Source organism: Stenella coeruleoalba, assembly GCF_951394435.1.
Source record: "Stenella coeruleoalba genome assembly, chromosome: 18".
In the NCBI taxonomy this organism is placed as follows: Eukaryota; Metazoa; Chordata; class Mammalia; order Artiodactyla; family Delphinidae; genus Stenella; species Stenella coeruleoalba.
This window is the reverse complement of record NC_137164.1, coordinates 3,265,867-3,279,918: the sequence shown is the minus strand read 5'-3', so window position 1 is coordinate 3,279,918 and position 14,052 is coordinate 3,265,867. Positions and strand designations below refer to the sequence as shown.

The window sequence follows — 14,052 nt, the reverse complement described above, 5'->3', positions numbered from 1 at the left end:
GGAGAAAAATGGGGGATCATGGCATAGGATGTAAGCGCTGGGGTTTGCCGGGAGGGGGTGTGCTCACGCCAATGTCACCAATGAGGAAGCAGAGTCAGGGAGGTGCCGGGGATTTGGACCGAGGTCCCAGGGCTGCTCTGTGGGAACCAGGGCTCAGAGCAACCTCTGGGCAAAACCAGAACAAACCCCCGACACTTCATCTGTGTAACTTTACCAGGAACTGTACTGCTTAGCACCTCCTTTAGTCTTCACTACAACCCTATAGATGATGTATAGCAAGAAGTCTTGTTCTCATCTGATGTAAGGATCAGAAGCTCAGAGGGACCAGTTTCCCAGCTTAGAGCTGGGCTAAGCCTCCTTCTGGCTCCACTGTGTGGTGCCCATTTCCCAAGAGTGGGTGAAGCTGGCCGAGGGCAGCTGCTTCTGACGTTTCCCACTGGCTCTCTAAAGGGGGCTGTTCTCTCCTCCTTCAGGTCATGGCAGTGCCGGGGGACAGGCCTGGTGGACAGAAAGGCCGAGAGCATCTCAACCACACTCGGACAACCTGACACCGCCAGGCCGACTTCCTGGACGTTGTTTGTTACCCTCACCCGACAAGCCCCAGTTTCCTCCTTTGTCCAACGAGGATGCGTGTAAATCAATAAACGCACACGCGGGCCCACATGCACACCCACCCTGTTTGCTGGCAAACAACAATGACACTTGCAAGACTTTTCTCAGGCTGAACACGCAACAAGCCTCAGTCACCGCATCCTTGCAGGGGCCCTGAAGTAGGGTGACCGTGACCCCCAGTTTGTGAAGGAGGAGGCTGGGGCACGGGGTCCCCACCTGGGGTCAGCAGAGCTTTGCCCCCCAGTCCTGCCTCAGGGTGCCCGGCAGGTGGGGACCGTGCAGGGATGGTGGGACCCACTGTGTCCGTAGCCCTGACCACCTATGTGGAACCAGGAGATTCTTTTTTTTTTCACATTTTATTTTTTCTTAACATCTTTATTGGAGTATAATTGCTTTACAATGGTGTGTTAGCTTCTGCTTCATAACAAAGTGAATCAGCTATACATATACATATATCCCCATATCCCCTCCCTCTTGCATCTCCCTCCCTATCCCACCCCTCTAGGTGGTCACAAAGCACCAAGCTGATCCCCCTGTGCTATGCGGCTGCTTCCCACTAGCTATCTATTTTACATTTGGTAGTGTATATATGTCCATGCCATGCTCTCACTTCGTCCCAGCTTACCCTTCCCCCTCCCGGTGTCCTCAAGTCCATTCTCTGCAGCTGCGTCTTTATTCCTGTCCTGCCCCTGGGTTCTTCAGTACCATTTTTTTTTTTTAGATTGCAGGCGATTCTTTGAGTGTAACGTCCAACTGTTGCAAAAAGTAAGAAAAATCATTCCAATCGTTCTTGTCTCCTTTTTGAAAGTGTGCTTAGAGTCCATTTCTCATGTCCGGGTCAGAAGGATTCTGAGCAGGCACATGAATGAGCGGACTTCTGAGTGATGCCACGTCCTTAAAGGATCACGTCAGTGAAGCAGCCGAGCCCGGCGTTCAGGCTGTGATCTTGGCCTTGAATCAGGCAGCCAGTTAGCTGCAGCAGATCCTTCTTAATTGTCCAAACTGTAACTGGGAAGCCTTGGCCAACCACTCGATATAGGAACACCTGGCATCTGACACCAAAGTCACGTGTCCTTCCCTTGGAACACATCTGGAACCCCGGTACACACACCCTCACTCCTCCAGAAAGTGGACCCGCCACTTACAACACTTTGCTATTATAAAATACCTCTACCATTTTTCAGGTTCAAAAGCCAAACACACAGCCATCTCTGTGCAGAGCGCAGACCTTGTTCTCGCCACCTGGTCCTCGGACGCCCCATCCCCGAGGGCACGCAGAGCCGGCGGCTGGGCTGGCCTCCGCCGGAAGCCCCAGGGTCCGAGGGGCCTTTCTGCACTGGGGGTGCTGGCGGGATCAGTTCCAGGTTGTCCCCAGGACAGGCTGCCTGTCTGGAGAGGACCGCCTACCTGGGGCCTGAGGTGCACGCCTGGCTGACCCCACGTCCCTCCCACCGCCACCGTGACACGGATGCCTCGCGGCCCTCTCTCCTTGCTTCTTCCCAGGAACCAGTGAGCATCTTTTGTCATCTTTCTTCCTCCAGAGCTCACTTATTTTTGGTTTCAGTCTTTCCGCGCTCTTCTCTAAAGCGTCAGATATTCCGGATGGACCTGTGGCATTTTGATGCCACTTTGCTCACCCTGGACATCCCCTAATGTGACACCCAGGGCAGATTAAATACACGCTGAACAAACGAATGACCTGTTGCAGGAAGGGAGACCCCTTCCAGGGCCCGAGGGCGGGCTCTTGTCTAACACTCAGAAATGAACTGTCCGAGGAGACACACGTGCTGACAAAACAAAAGGCTTTACTGGGAACGGGGGCCCGGGCGGAGAGCAGGAGAGTAAGGGAACCCAGGAGAACTGCTCTCCGCGTGGTTCACATTCTCGGGGTTTACGGTGACGGGGTTACTTAACGGGTTGTCTCTGGCCAATCAACTCCCTCGGCCCATATTTGGTCTGACTCGGTCCTTCCTGGTGGCGCGCGCATCTCTCGGCCAAGATGGAGTTCAGCGCGAGGGTTTCTGGGAGGCTGGCAGGACCAATCGTCTCTTCCCTCCTCCTCGCGGCCCCGCCCGAATTCTCGCGATTAGTTGTCAGCTGCAGCGCTGCGTTCTCTTTGCGGACCTCCTGAGGTGAGACGACTCGCGGTAGTGGTTAGCGTTCTGTGGCCAAGGCAGGCTGTTTCGGTCACCGGTTCCCTAACGGGACGAAGGAGTGAACTTCATTTTTGGCCACACAAGCCGCACCAGCCAGGCCGAATCCCAGGCGACAATGTCGTTCACGAACAGAGAACTGGGACATATTTCACTTGCTGATTTGGGATCGAAATTGAGAAGACATTGAAGAAGGTTAGAAAACAGTAAGTACCGATTAAGATCTTAAGGAGCTTTTTAGTGCTAAAAAAGGTCCCCACCTGGTTCCCTTGTGTAAGGAGGACTCATTATGGATATGTGGGGAGATGAAGACGTGAGGCTGGGTCCTGTGGCCTCAGGAGGACAGAGCAGAAGCCTGTCTCTCTCAGTCTGAATGGACCTCAGCTCTCAGGGCAGGACTGCCCAACGCCTTCTGTCTTTCACTTTGCTTCCACTATTTTCTGCTAACTCTGTCTCTGTATTTCACATTCAAACTCCCCAAGCGGAGAATCCGATTAGTCTATTCCAGTGGTGAAAATTAAATTAACCCCCAATCCAGAGCAGGGATATTCAAACTAATTAAACCATGCTCTGGGCTTCCCTCGTGGCGCAGTGGTTGAGAATCCGCCTGCCAAAGCAGGGGACACGGATTCGAGCCCTGGTCCGGGAAGATCCCACATGCCGTGGAGAAACTAAGCCTGTGTGCCACAGCTACTGAGCCTGCGCTCTAGAGCCCGCGAGCCACAACTACTGAGGCCGCGAGCCACAACTACTGAAGCCCGCACGCCTAGAGCCCGTGCTCCACAACAAGAGAAGCCACTGCAATGAGAAGCCTGCGCACTGCAACGGAGAGTAGCCCCCCTCGTCGCAACTAGAGAAAACCCGCGTGCAGCATTGAAGACCCAACGCAGCCAAACATAAAACTAAATTAATTAATTAAAAAAAATAATAAAATAAGCCACGCTCTAACCTGCTTAAGTGTTGATCATAAACCAGCAGAAAACAGAAGTAGAAGTAAAATCTGTAAACGCGACCCTATGAATCCAGAGGGAACGGCCCTTTCTCTTTCCTCCTTCATCCTCCCACCCCCCTCCACCTCCCTCTCTCTCCTGTACATACCCCAAACCACACTTGGTGGCTATGTCAGTCCTTAGCATGACCCCCTCCCTGGCTGAGCAAACCCAGCCTCCCAGCCGGGGACGTGGGAGGGGAGAGGAAGCCGGGCTGGCAGTGTTGCCCAGAGGAGGGGCCGGGGTAGCCAATCCCCAGGTGAGACGGAGGACCCTGCAGCCGGGGCACGTGTCCTGGTGTGGCCCCCTGACATGGGGCCCGCTCTGTGACAGCCTGTTCAGAGGATGTACAATGCAGAAACAAGCCTCTTAAGGCTGGAGGACTCAGCTCCGGTCCCATCACCCAAACCACGCTTGAGTGTGACTGTTTCATGTCGAAGAAGAAGGCCTGACGTTGCTATGATTTGCCCTGGGCGAAGGGTGGTATTTGTCGCTGGTGCCCGTGGTCCACTGACAGCCAGTCCCACTTTTTCCTTGGGTAATGAAATCTCATTTCCATTCTGGGATTGGCTGACTGAGGGGAGATGGAACCAGCTCCAGAGGATGAATCATGATGGGTCTGGTCTAAGACAATCCTGAGAATCCTATTCCCCTTCGTTAGTGATTGGGTTTGGGCAGCAGTGGAGTGAGGGTGTGCAACCCTGTTCTGGCCAGTGAGATGTAAAGGAAAGTCTTGGAGAATTGGGGGAAATATTTTCCTTTTTGATGAGAACAGATGTACTTGAAGTGAATTTACCCTTTCCTTCCAGCCTTTGTATATTATTGTGGATGATGGGATGTTTGGAACTGTGGCAGCCATCTTGGGACCACGAGGAGAAAAAACAAACAAACAAAACAAGACAATGCAGAGAGGCTGACCTAGAACCCTGATATCATCAAACCACTGGATCAATGTGGAATTTTCTACCTCTATACTTATTATATATAATACTAGGTCACTATTGCTTATGTGCTCTTAGTCAGGTGTCCTGTTACTTGCTATCAAGAGCTGGTTGACTGATACATCAGGCACAACATGCCTTGGGACTTTCTTGAGAGGCCCACAGTGGTGATGTAGTCTGGTGAGGCTTGTTGCATACATGGCAGAAAGCAAGAATGACAGGAGAAGACGGAACAGGTTCTTTTATTTAAAAAATGTTTTTATTGAAGTACAGTTGACATACAGTGTTCTTTTAATTTATGCTGTACAGCAAAGTGATTCAGTTTTACGTATATATACATTCTTTTTTAAAATATTCTTTTCCCATATGGTTTATTATAGGATATTGAATATAGTTCCCTGTGTTATACAGTAGGACCTTGTTGTTTATCCATCCTGTATATAATAGTTTACATTTGCTAATCCCAAACTCCCAATCCTTCCCTCCCTGAAACCCCTCCCCCTTGGCAACCACAAGTCTGTTCTCTATGTCCATAAGTCGAACAGGTTCTTTTTTTTTTTGATAACCCCTAGCTGAGAAACAGCAGTAGCTCCCAGAAAATATCAGGATCCTCTGTTGTCCCCACCCCTTCCCAGATGGTATCCCAGTCAAGGGGACCTATTTGTCCCTCTTGGGAGAATTTGGAAAGGAAACGAATGAAGAGACCCCAAAGTCAAGGAATACCCTGTATCTTGCTTCTGGGACATTGGGCTAGGATGAGCTGTGCCTACATGGAAGAGAACCAGCCTGAAGCCATCTTAAAAGGGCCTTCATCCGACAAGGTCCCAGGCAGGAACACTGGGACAATGACAGAGGGTCTGTGTATGTGGGCAGGGGGTGCACTGCTGGAAACATGGACCCTGTGGGACTGGGGCTGTGGCTGTGGCGGGGAAGATGAGGGCCAGCCTGGGGCATTGCCCACATTAAGGGGCCAGTGGGTGAAAAGACTCAACAAAGGAGAGTCTCTAAACAATAATTACGTAAAATCCACCCCTACCTGGAAGGAGAGTGAGCTTCGTACACCTGCCAGGTTCACAAGACACCAGCATTAGATGCAAGTGCACCTGTCAGGTGAAACGCTTCCTGCCCTTGTTTCCCCTCTGGTCCTGCTCCCAGCCAGACATCAGGCGTGGGCGGAAGGAGGGGAGAAGAGCCCTTTCACTCCGGTCCTCAGGCTAGAATAGAACTGGGCTAGAGAGAAGCATTGGCTTGTTAATAAAAAATTCTTTTAATTATTATGGAAATGGGTCTCACATATACACAAAGGTAGAAAGGGTAGAGTAATAAACCCCCATTTACTCATCCGCTAATTTCAACAGTTATCAATATTCTGCCTTTTACGTTTTACCTCTTCTTCCCCAATGTGGTTTCTCCTGGAGGATTTTAAAGCAAATCCCAGACATGGCATCACAATACTGATCAGCACTTCAGTATGTGTCTCTAATACATAAGGACATTAAAAAGAAAATCACCACAATGTTATTATCACACCCAACCACACTTAGCAGTATTCCCATAATATCTAATATTTGAGAGGCAGCACATGTTAGATTTTCCCCTTGACTCAAAAATGAGTGCTTCGGTTCATTTATTCAAATCAGGAACCAAACGGGACTCCCTGTTGCCTTGCATTCATGGGATAGGTCTTCACGTCCTCCTGATGGCTTTTAACAGCCACTGATGCTCATTCCCAAGCTCCACCGTTTCTTTGCAAGATTGTGATTTTCTAAGAATATAATTAGTTGCATATTAATTATCTGGGTTCTTCTATTAAGAAATTTCCCATCAACTGCTGGGAAAGGAGTCTTCTTTACATTCCGTCTTCAGAATAATGTGTGGGTGTCCTAGCTGCCTCCAAAGGTAACCAGTAGGTTTGGGATTTTTGTTCTTTGTATGTTTAATTTTGTTTGTTTTCATATTATTATGAACCCATGAGTTGGTATATATTTGGTTGTCATCATCCTTCTTCTGGGCGCTCAAATTATCCAATTTTTTGTGAACTGATGAGCCTTCAGATTGGGTCTTGTGGTCGTTTTAAAAATACTCTGGGCTCTTAGATGGTTTCCTATGTTCACGCTCAGGATGTCAGTTTCATCTTGTACATTTCCTGCCCCAAATCTGACCAAAGTAATTTCTTCAAGGAGCCCTGGTTCCTTTCAGTGGAAAGTGATACTTAGAAACCAAATCTAGATGGAGAAGCATTTCACTTTAAATGAATTTGGAGCCTCAGATAGCACATGGAACTGGACATTTTTAATTACAGAGAAGTAGGACCGTGCTAAAATTGATGGGAAGACTTCTATTTTCCAAGGCTGATGAGAGTCACAGGAGCTGCTCTAACTCAGGCCAAGCTCTGCGCAATTGAATGAACATTTCTAGCCTCAGGTTTTCTCATTTGTAAAATGGGAATAGCCAGTACCTACCAGTGGGCTCTGATGAGGATGAAGTAAGAGTGCGCGTATCATTCTTATGCTAATGAATGCTCCCCAAATGGTGGACGTCGTGATAATTATTGTTGTCTCTGAAACACAGAGGAGAGACTCGCCCTTCTTGGAGACAGGAAAGTCACCCAGAGGATGGAGGGTTCAGCTGGGTAGGCAGGAGCCTTCTCACGGTTGACCAGAGGCTGACTGTGTACCCTGTGGATGACAGACACCAGCTCTGCAGCAGGATGGAAGGTCCCCATGAGACAGCACGTTGGGCATTCTGATCTACGGGCTGTTACTAATAGGAACTGCACTAATCACACACAAACTCAGCATCTGAGATGCAACCGTCGCCCTGAGAATTGAAATAATGGACATAGAACTACGTGGAGCAGTGGACAAAAAGGAAGAAACCCCGCATCTGGCCGTTCAGAGAGCTGGTTGATTTTACCCACTGCTTCATGTCGAGCTTCTTGCTGAGTATGTGGCGCCGATGCCCTGCAGCCCTGCTGGGACACAGGGCTTCAGGCAGCAGATGAGCCCCGCTCCCCAGCTTTACCAAGCAGGCCCACCAGGTATGCTGTGGAGTTATGAGTGCTGGGGAGACAGGATCGAAAGAGCAAGGCCGCGAGGAAGGGCATTTGGCCATGAGAAACAGATGTTTTTGGTCGGTGTCTCCTGCGATTTGGGCTGGTTTGTTACTCCGCACTATGGCAGCAAAAGCTCACTCGTGTGGCGTTGTTGCAGAAAGTTGCCTGCAACTTAGTGGTGAAGAAACAAACGTTTATGTGCCAACCCCACGGGCCTAAGGGATGCCCAGAGAGCCAGTAAAAGAGGAGTTCCGAGTGTGTCTGTAGGGTGTTTCCAGAAGAGATTAGCATTTGAACGGGTGGAGTCAAGAAGACCAGCCTCGGGCTTCCCTGGTGGCGCAGTGGTTGGGAGTACGCCTGCCGATGCAGGGGACACGAGTTCGTGCCCCGGTCCGGGAAGATCCCACATGCTGTGGAGCAGCTAGGCCCATGAGCCATGGCCGCTGAGCCTGTGTGTCCAGAGCCTGTGCTCCGCAACGGGAGAGGCCACAACAGTGAGAATCTCGCGTACCACAAAAAAAAAAAGACCAGCCTCACCAATGTGGTGGGCGACATCCAACCCATGGGAAGCCTGAGTAGAACAGCAGGGGGAAGGAGGGGGAGTCTGCCCGTGCTGCTTCAGCTGACCCTGCCCTCGACATGAGCGCTTCTGGTCTTCAGACTGGCACTCACACCACTGGCCTCCCCCTCCCCTTCTTGGGCCTTTGACTCAGACTAAACTGCATCACCTGCTTTCCTGGGCCTCCAGCTTGGAGATGGCAGATCCTGAGACTTCTCAGCCCCCATAACCGTGGGAGCCAATTCCTGTAATAAATCTCCTCTTATCTATATCTAGTTTTATATCTGTATCTATTGACATATCTTTGATCTCTCAGTTGTGTTTCTCTAGTGCATTGTTTTGGGAGAAAAAAAAAAAAAGAGCACGGATGCCAAGGAAGCTATGCTTTCTCTACTCACATAAATTTTTTTTCTGCGGCATGTGGGCTTCTCTCTAGTTGTGGCGCCCGGGCTCCAGGGCGCACGAGCTCAGTAGTTGTGGCACGCAGGCTTAGTTGCCCGACCAGGGATTGTACCTGCATCTCCTGCAATGGAAGGCGGATTCTTTACCGCTGGACCACCAGGGAAGTCCCTACTCACATGATTTTTATCCTTTGACATTCATGTCAGAAATCATTTCTCTTTAAAAAAAAAAAAACGCAAAAAATGGTGTAGATGATCTTATTTGCAAAGCAGAAATAGAGACACCCCAGCACAGACCCTCCCCCTCTTGCCCCAGGCAGGCAGGGCATCGGCTGTTTCTCCACATCAGAGGCTGTTTCTCGCCAGACAGAAGCTTCTAGACGCCACAGCCAAGGGAAGTACTTTGTAAAAGGCCTTCCAGGGAGGAAGGGAAAGCTGGCAGGCACTCTGGCTCTGGGAGTGGAGGGGTGTCCTTCCTTCAGGATGGAGAGCATGACGTAGATGCGGTCTGCGTCCTCCTGATTCTCCTCAGCTGCCCTCTCCATGGAGACACGAGGACCAGCTGATGGTGGTGGCGGGGGGAGAGGTGCTTTGTGTCCCAGCAAATGTGGGAGTGGAAGCAGTTCAGCTGGGGGAGATTATACTTGGAACCCTGAGCATAAGTGTTACAATGTTACAATGTTATGTTTGCCAGTGACTTAATGTTTAGGATGTTATTTTATTTTGAAAGGTTATAATTTTCATTTCATATTATTAACTTTTATATAGTCACATCTTTTAATCATTTCCTTTCCTCACTATATATATTTTTTTAATAGACTTTTTTTATGAGGAGTTTTAGGTTGACAGAATTGAGTGGAAAGTGCAGAGATTTCCCGTATACTTCCTGCCCCAACGTATGCACAGCCTCCTCAGTATCAAAACCCTGCACCAGAGTGGCATATTTCTTACAGTCGATGAACCTGCATCGACCCAGTGTCATCCAAAGACCAGAGTTTACGCTAGGATTCACTCCTGGCATTGTAGATTCTATGGATTTTGACAAATGCATAATGTGTAATCACATATATCCACCATTATAGTGCCATACAGAGTAGTTTCACTGCTTCAAAAAATCCTTCCTTCCCATTCACCCCCTGGCAACCACTGATCTGTTTATGGTCTCCATGGTTTTGCCTTTTGCAGAATGTTGTAGAGTTGGAACCATACAGTAGGTAGGCTTTTCACATTGGCTTCTTTCACTTAGTCGTATTCATTTACGGTTCCTCCCCATCTTTTCATGGGTGACAGCTCATTTCTTGTTACTGCTGAATAATATTCCACCGTCTGGTTGGACTACAGTTTATTTATCCATTCACCTGTTGAAGGATTTCTCGGTTGCTTCCAAGTTTTGGCAATTATGAATAAAGCTGTTGTGAACATATGTGGGTAGGTTTTTGTGTGGATATAAATTTTCAGTTCATTTGGGTCAATGTCAAGGAGCGTGATTGCTGGATTGCATGGTAAGAATATGTTCAGTTTTGTGAGAAACTTCCAAACCATCTTCCAGCGTGGCTGCACCATTGTGCGTTCCCCCCAGCAGTGAATGAGAGTTCCCGTTGTCCACAGCCTCGCCAGCATTTGGTGTTGTCTCCGTTGGGTTATGGCCATTCTAAAGGTATGTACTTCCCTCATGACATCTCTTCCTATGCTTATTTGCCATCAGTACATCTTTTTTGGTGAGGTATCTTTTCGGGTCTTTTGCCCATTTATTAATCCAGTTGTTCATTTCCTTGTTGTCGAGTTTAAAGAGTTCTTTGTACATCTTGTATAGCGGTTGTTAATCAGATGTCTTTTGCAAATACTTTTTTCTCAGTCTGTGCCTTGTTTTCTCATTCTCTTGATGTTGTCTTTTGCAGAGTACAAGTTTTTAATTTCAGTAAAGTCCAGATTATTAATAATTTATTTCATGGATTGCTACTTTGGTGTTCTTTAAAATGTCATTGCCATACCCAGGGTCACCTAAACGGTCTCCTGTGTTGTCTCCTAGGAGTTTATAGTTTCGCATTGTACAGTCCATTTTGAGTTATTTTGTGGGAAGGGTGTAAGGTATGCGTCTAGATTCATTGTTGTTGGTGGTTCTGGCATCGTTTGTTGAAAAGTGATCTTTGCTTCATTGTATTGCTCTTGTGCCTTTGTTAAAGATCAGTTGACTATATTCATGTGGTTATATTTCTAGATTCTGTATTCTCTTCTATTGATCTGTTTGTCTTTTTTCCCCTCAAATACCATATTGTCTTGATTACCATAGCTTTATAGTAAGTCTCAAATTTGGAGAGTGTCAGTCCTCTGACTTTGTTCTTGTCCTTTAATATTGTGTTGGCTCTTCTGGGTCTTTTAATTCTATAAACATTAGAATCAGTTTGTTAATATCCACAAAATGAATTGCTAGGATGTTGATTCAGATTGCACTGAATCTACAGATGAAGTTGGGAAGAACTGGCCTGATGACAATATTGTGTCTTCTATCTATGAACATATCATAGATGCTTACCAGGAGAGTCACCCTTCTGCAGGACTAATGTAGTGCCCGACATTCGATTTTTATTGAGTCAGAGAGCCCTCCAGTGCAAGCAATAGTACTGATGTCACATTCCTCCTAAAAGATGACAGGAAATTAATTCCATGCTTGTTTTCACAGCGGTTCCCATTTTAACCTCAAAATAAAAATAGAAGTAAAAGATGTTAGTCTAGTGACATGGTTAAACCGAGCTACTATAAATCTTTAATCAGCTTAAGTATTAATATGATTTGGGCATCTGTTACCTCCCAGAGGACCCTGTTATGTTTCCACTGCCCAACAGTAAGAACTAGTTCTTGGCTCAGCAAATGCCTTGACCACAGGGAAGTACCCTGTCTCTCTCTGAAATCAGACCCAGTTCATCACCCAAATTCAGCTGCATTCTCCTCTTCGCTCCCTAGAATCTCCTCTGTTGAGGGTTTTCCAACCTTGTGTGAAACGCCTGCATCTGGACTGTAGTGGCTACCGGGGTCCACAGAACAGAATGTACCACTGTTTCGTGCTCAGCTGACGCCGATCCCTCCTTTTTGCAGCCCCGCCCAGACCCTGCTGCACATCTGTGGTTGACAATGAGTCTGATTTCACATTTTGGCTCCGCCGTGGCATTGTCATGGGAACTGAGCACATGCCCAAAGGTTATAAACAAGGGGCTCTTCAGCAACAAATATTAAAATGAAAAGAAAAGAAAAGCTATTTGTCTTTCCCTGTTATTTTTGGTTCCCCAGGATTCCTTCTCAAGGCTTCATGAAAACGCTCTGGCTCTGTCCACCATACTGGTTTCCACCTAAATGGAAGCTCAAAGGCTTCTCTGGAGACAGATGGCAGGGCGGCATCTGTCCTGGGGTCAGTGTGCCCCTCTAGGACGTCAGCCCTCGTGAACTTTGTCCAAATGCCCGCGGGGGACAGCAAAGCACAGGAGGTAGTCCAGGACTCTTACAACAGTCCTGCTGGGGTCAACAGCAGGAGAAGAGGGGGTGTCCTGGAGTGGTCAACCAGAGCAGTGGTCCCTGCTTCCCGCTGTTGAAAGGGTCCAGTGTCGTTGGGGGGAGTCATGGGATGGTGGGGGGAGTGAGGGAGAGGGGTACCCGTCCCTCCCAGGGCGCTCCCACCTGCAGGCAGCCCCGCCCTCACTCCCATCTCCTCTCTGCATCCTCGGGGCTTTGGAAGGTCCTCCTCTGGGCCTGTCTTCCCCCAGGTTGGCCCCTATTCACCTTGGGTCCTTAGGGACTCACAGTACTGAGATGTGAGTCTTGAGCACACTGCTTACCTCGGGGACCCCTCGGCCTCTGTGGGCGTGGGGCATACACAGAAGGCTGCAAGGAGCTGGTGTTTGTTCGGAGCGTCCACACACAGAGGTGCATGTATTTTCTTTTCAACATACACAGTGATGCTGCTTGCTTTTCTACCCATGGAATGGCCAACTCACCCTGGTCTGGCAGGGATTTTTATTTTTTTGGCTGCATTGGGTCTTCGTTGCTGCGTACGGGCTTTCTCTAGTTGCGGCAAGTGGGGGCTACTCTTCGTTGCGGTGCACGAGCTTCTCATTGCGGTGGCTTCTCTTGTTGCGGAGCACGGGCTCTAGGCATGCGGGCTTCAGTAGTTGTGGCACGTGGGCTCAGTAGTTGTGGCTCGCGGGCTCTAGAGCGCAGCCTCAGTAGTTGTGGTGCACGGGCTTAGTTGCTCCATGGCATGTGGGATCTTTCCGGACCAGGGACCGAACCCGTGCCCCCTGCATTGGCAGGCGGATTTTTAACCACTACGCCACCAGGGAAGCCCTGGCAGGGATTTTAAAATTAAAAGACACATCTCAGGAAACCCCTCAGTTCCAGGCAAACCAGGATGGTTGGGCTCTGTCTCTCTAAAGGAAATCTGGAAGATTTGCATATGATTTCTGAAGGTCTGTGTTTTTCTGATCTTTGTGTCCCCGAGTGAACTGCCAGCCTCACACGTAGGAAAGAGTGCTCAACCGTGACGTGAGAGCTTTTTCTTCCTGGTGGTGGGGACCAAGGGCGCTGAGCGCTCACACTGTCTCAGCCGTCGCTCTGCATGTGGAGAACTCACAGGTAGCACTTGGCTGATCTGGAGCTAAGTCGGGGGACAGAGATCTTCCTACAGAAAAGAACCCAAGCGATGCCTGGAGCCCTGGCACTGCCTGGGCCAGATCCTCCCTCCGCTTGCCAGCTGGGCGCTGGCTAAGGGCAGAGCTGGTCTGGCCCCGATTCCCTCATTTCCAGCAGTGGGGGTCCCTGCCTCTTGTGATCGGGAGAATTAAGTAATAATATATACAAAGCCCTCTGCCTGGTGCCTGACGCATAGGGTAGGCACTCGGCCAACATTACCTCTTACTTCTGTTGTCATTATTCTTATTATTGTTAACCAACTGGGCTCTTTGTAAATGGTTCCTGTATTTTCTAATAATGTTTAGGAATTAAATTACATGGGTGGAAAACAAAGCCCTCTAAAGAGAGAAACAGATGATGCTGGAACTAGCCTACTGTTTGGATTCATGTTTAAAAGATACAGAAAATGAATCGATCAACTCCAAAGGGGAGAGGATGACTTCATCTCAGTTATTTGAAGAGAAGGTGGAAATATCTCATAAAGGACGATCATGATTGGCAGGAAGACGGGTGGATGAAACCGAGCATCTCTGCATTTCATAGGCTTGCCCAATGTTATTGAGATGTATGTGTCTCAGGGGAATAATTTATATAGTTTAAAGGTTAATGAGTGAATTTTCCTCATTTATAGAATTGTGAGGACAAAGGACAAAAAGGGCTTG

General features: G+C 48.6%; 1 long non-coding RNA gene across 1 annotated transcript; it reads left to right on the top strand.

Annotated features, from left to right (window-relative positions):
- Positions 1–2,742: 2,742 nt before the first annotated feature.
- LOC307176905 lies at positions 2,743–10,368 on the top strand. Its single transcript, XR_013824940.1, has 2 exons — positions 2,743–2,971; positions 10,260–10,368. It is a non-coding gene; the product is annotated as an uncharacterized lncRNA (long non-coding RNA).
- Positions 10,369–14,052: the final 3,684 nt, after the last annotated feature.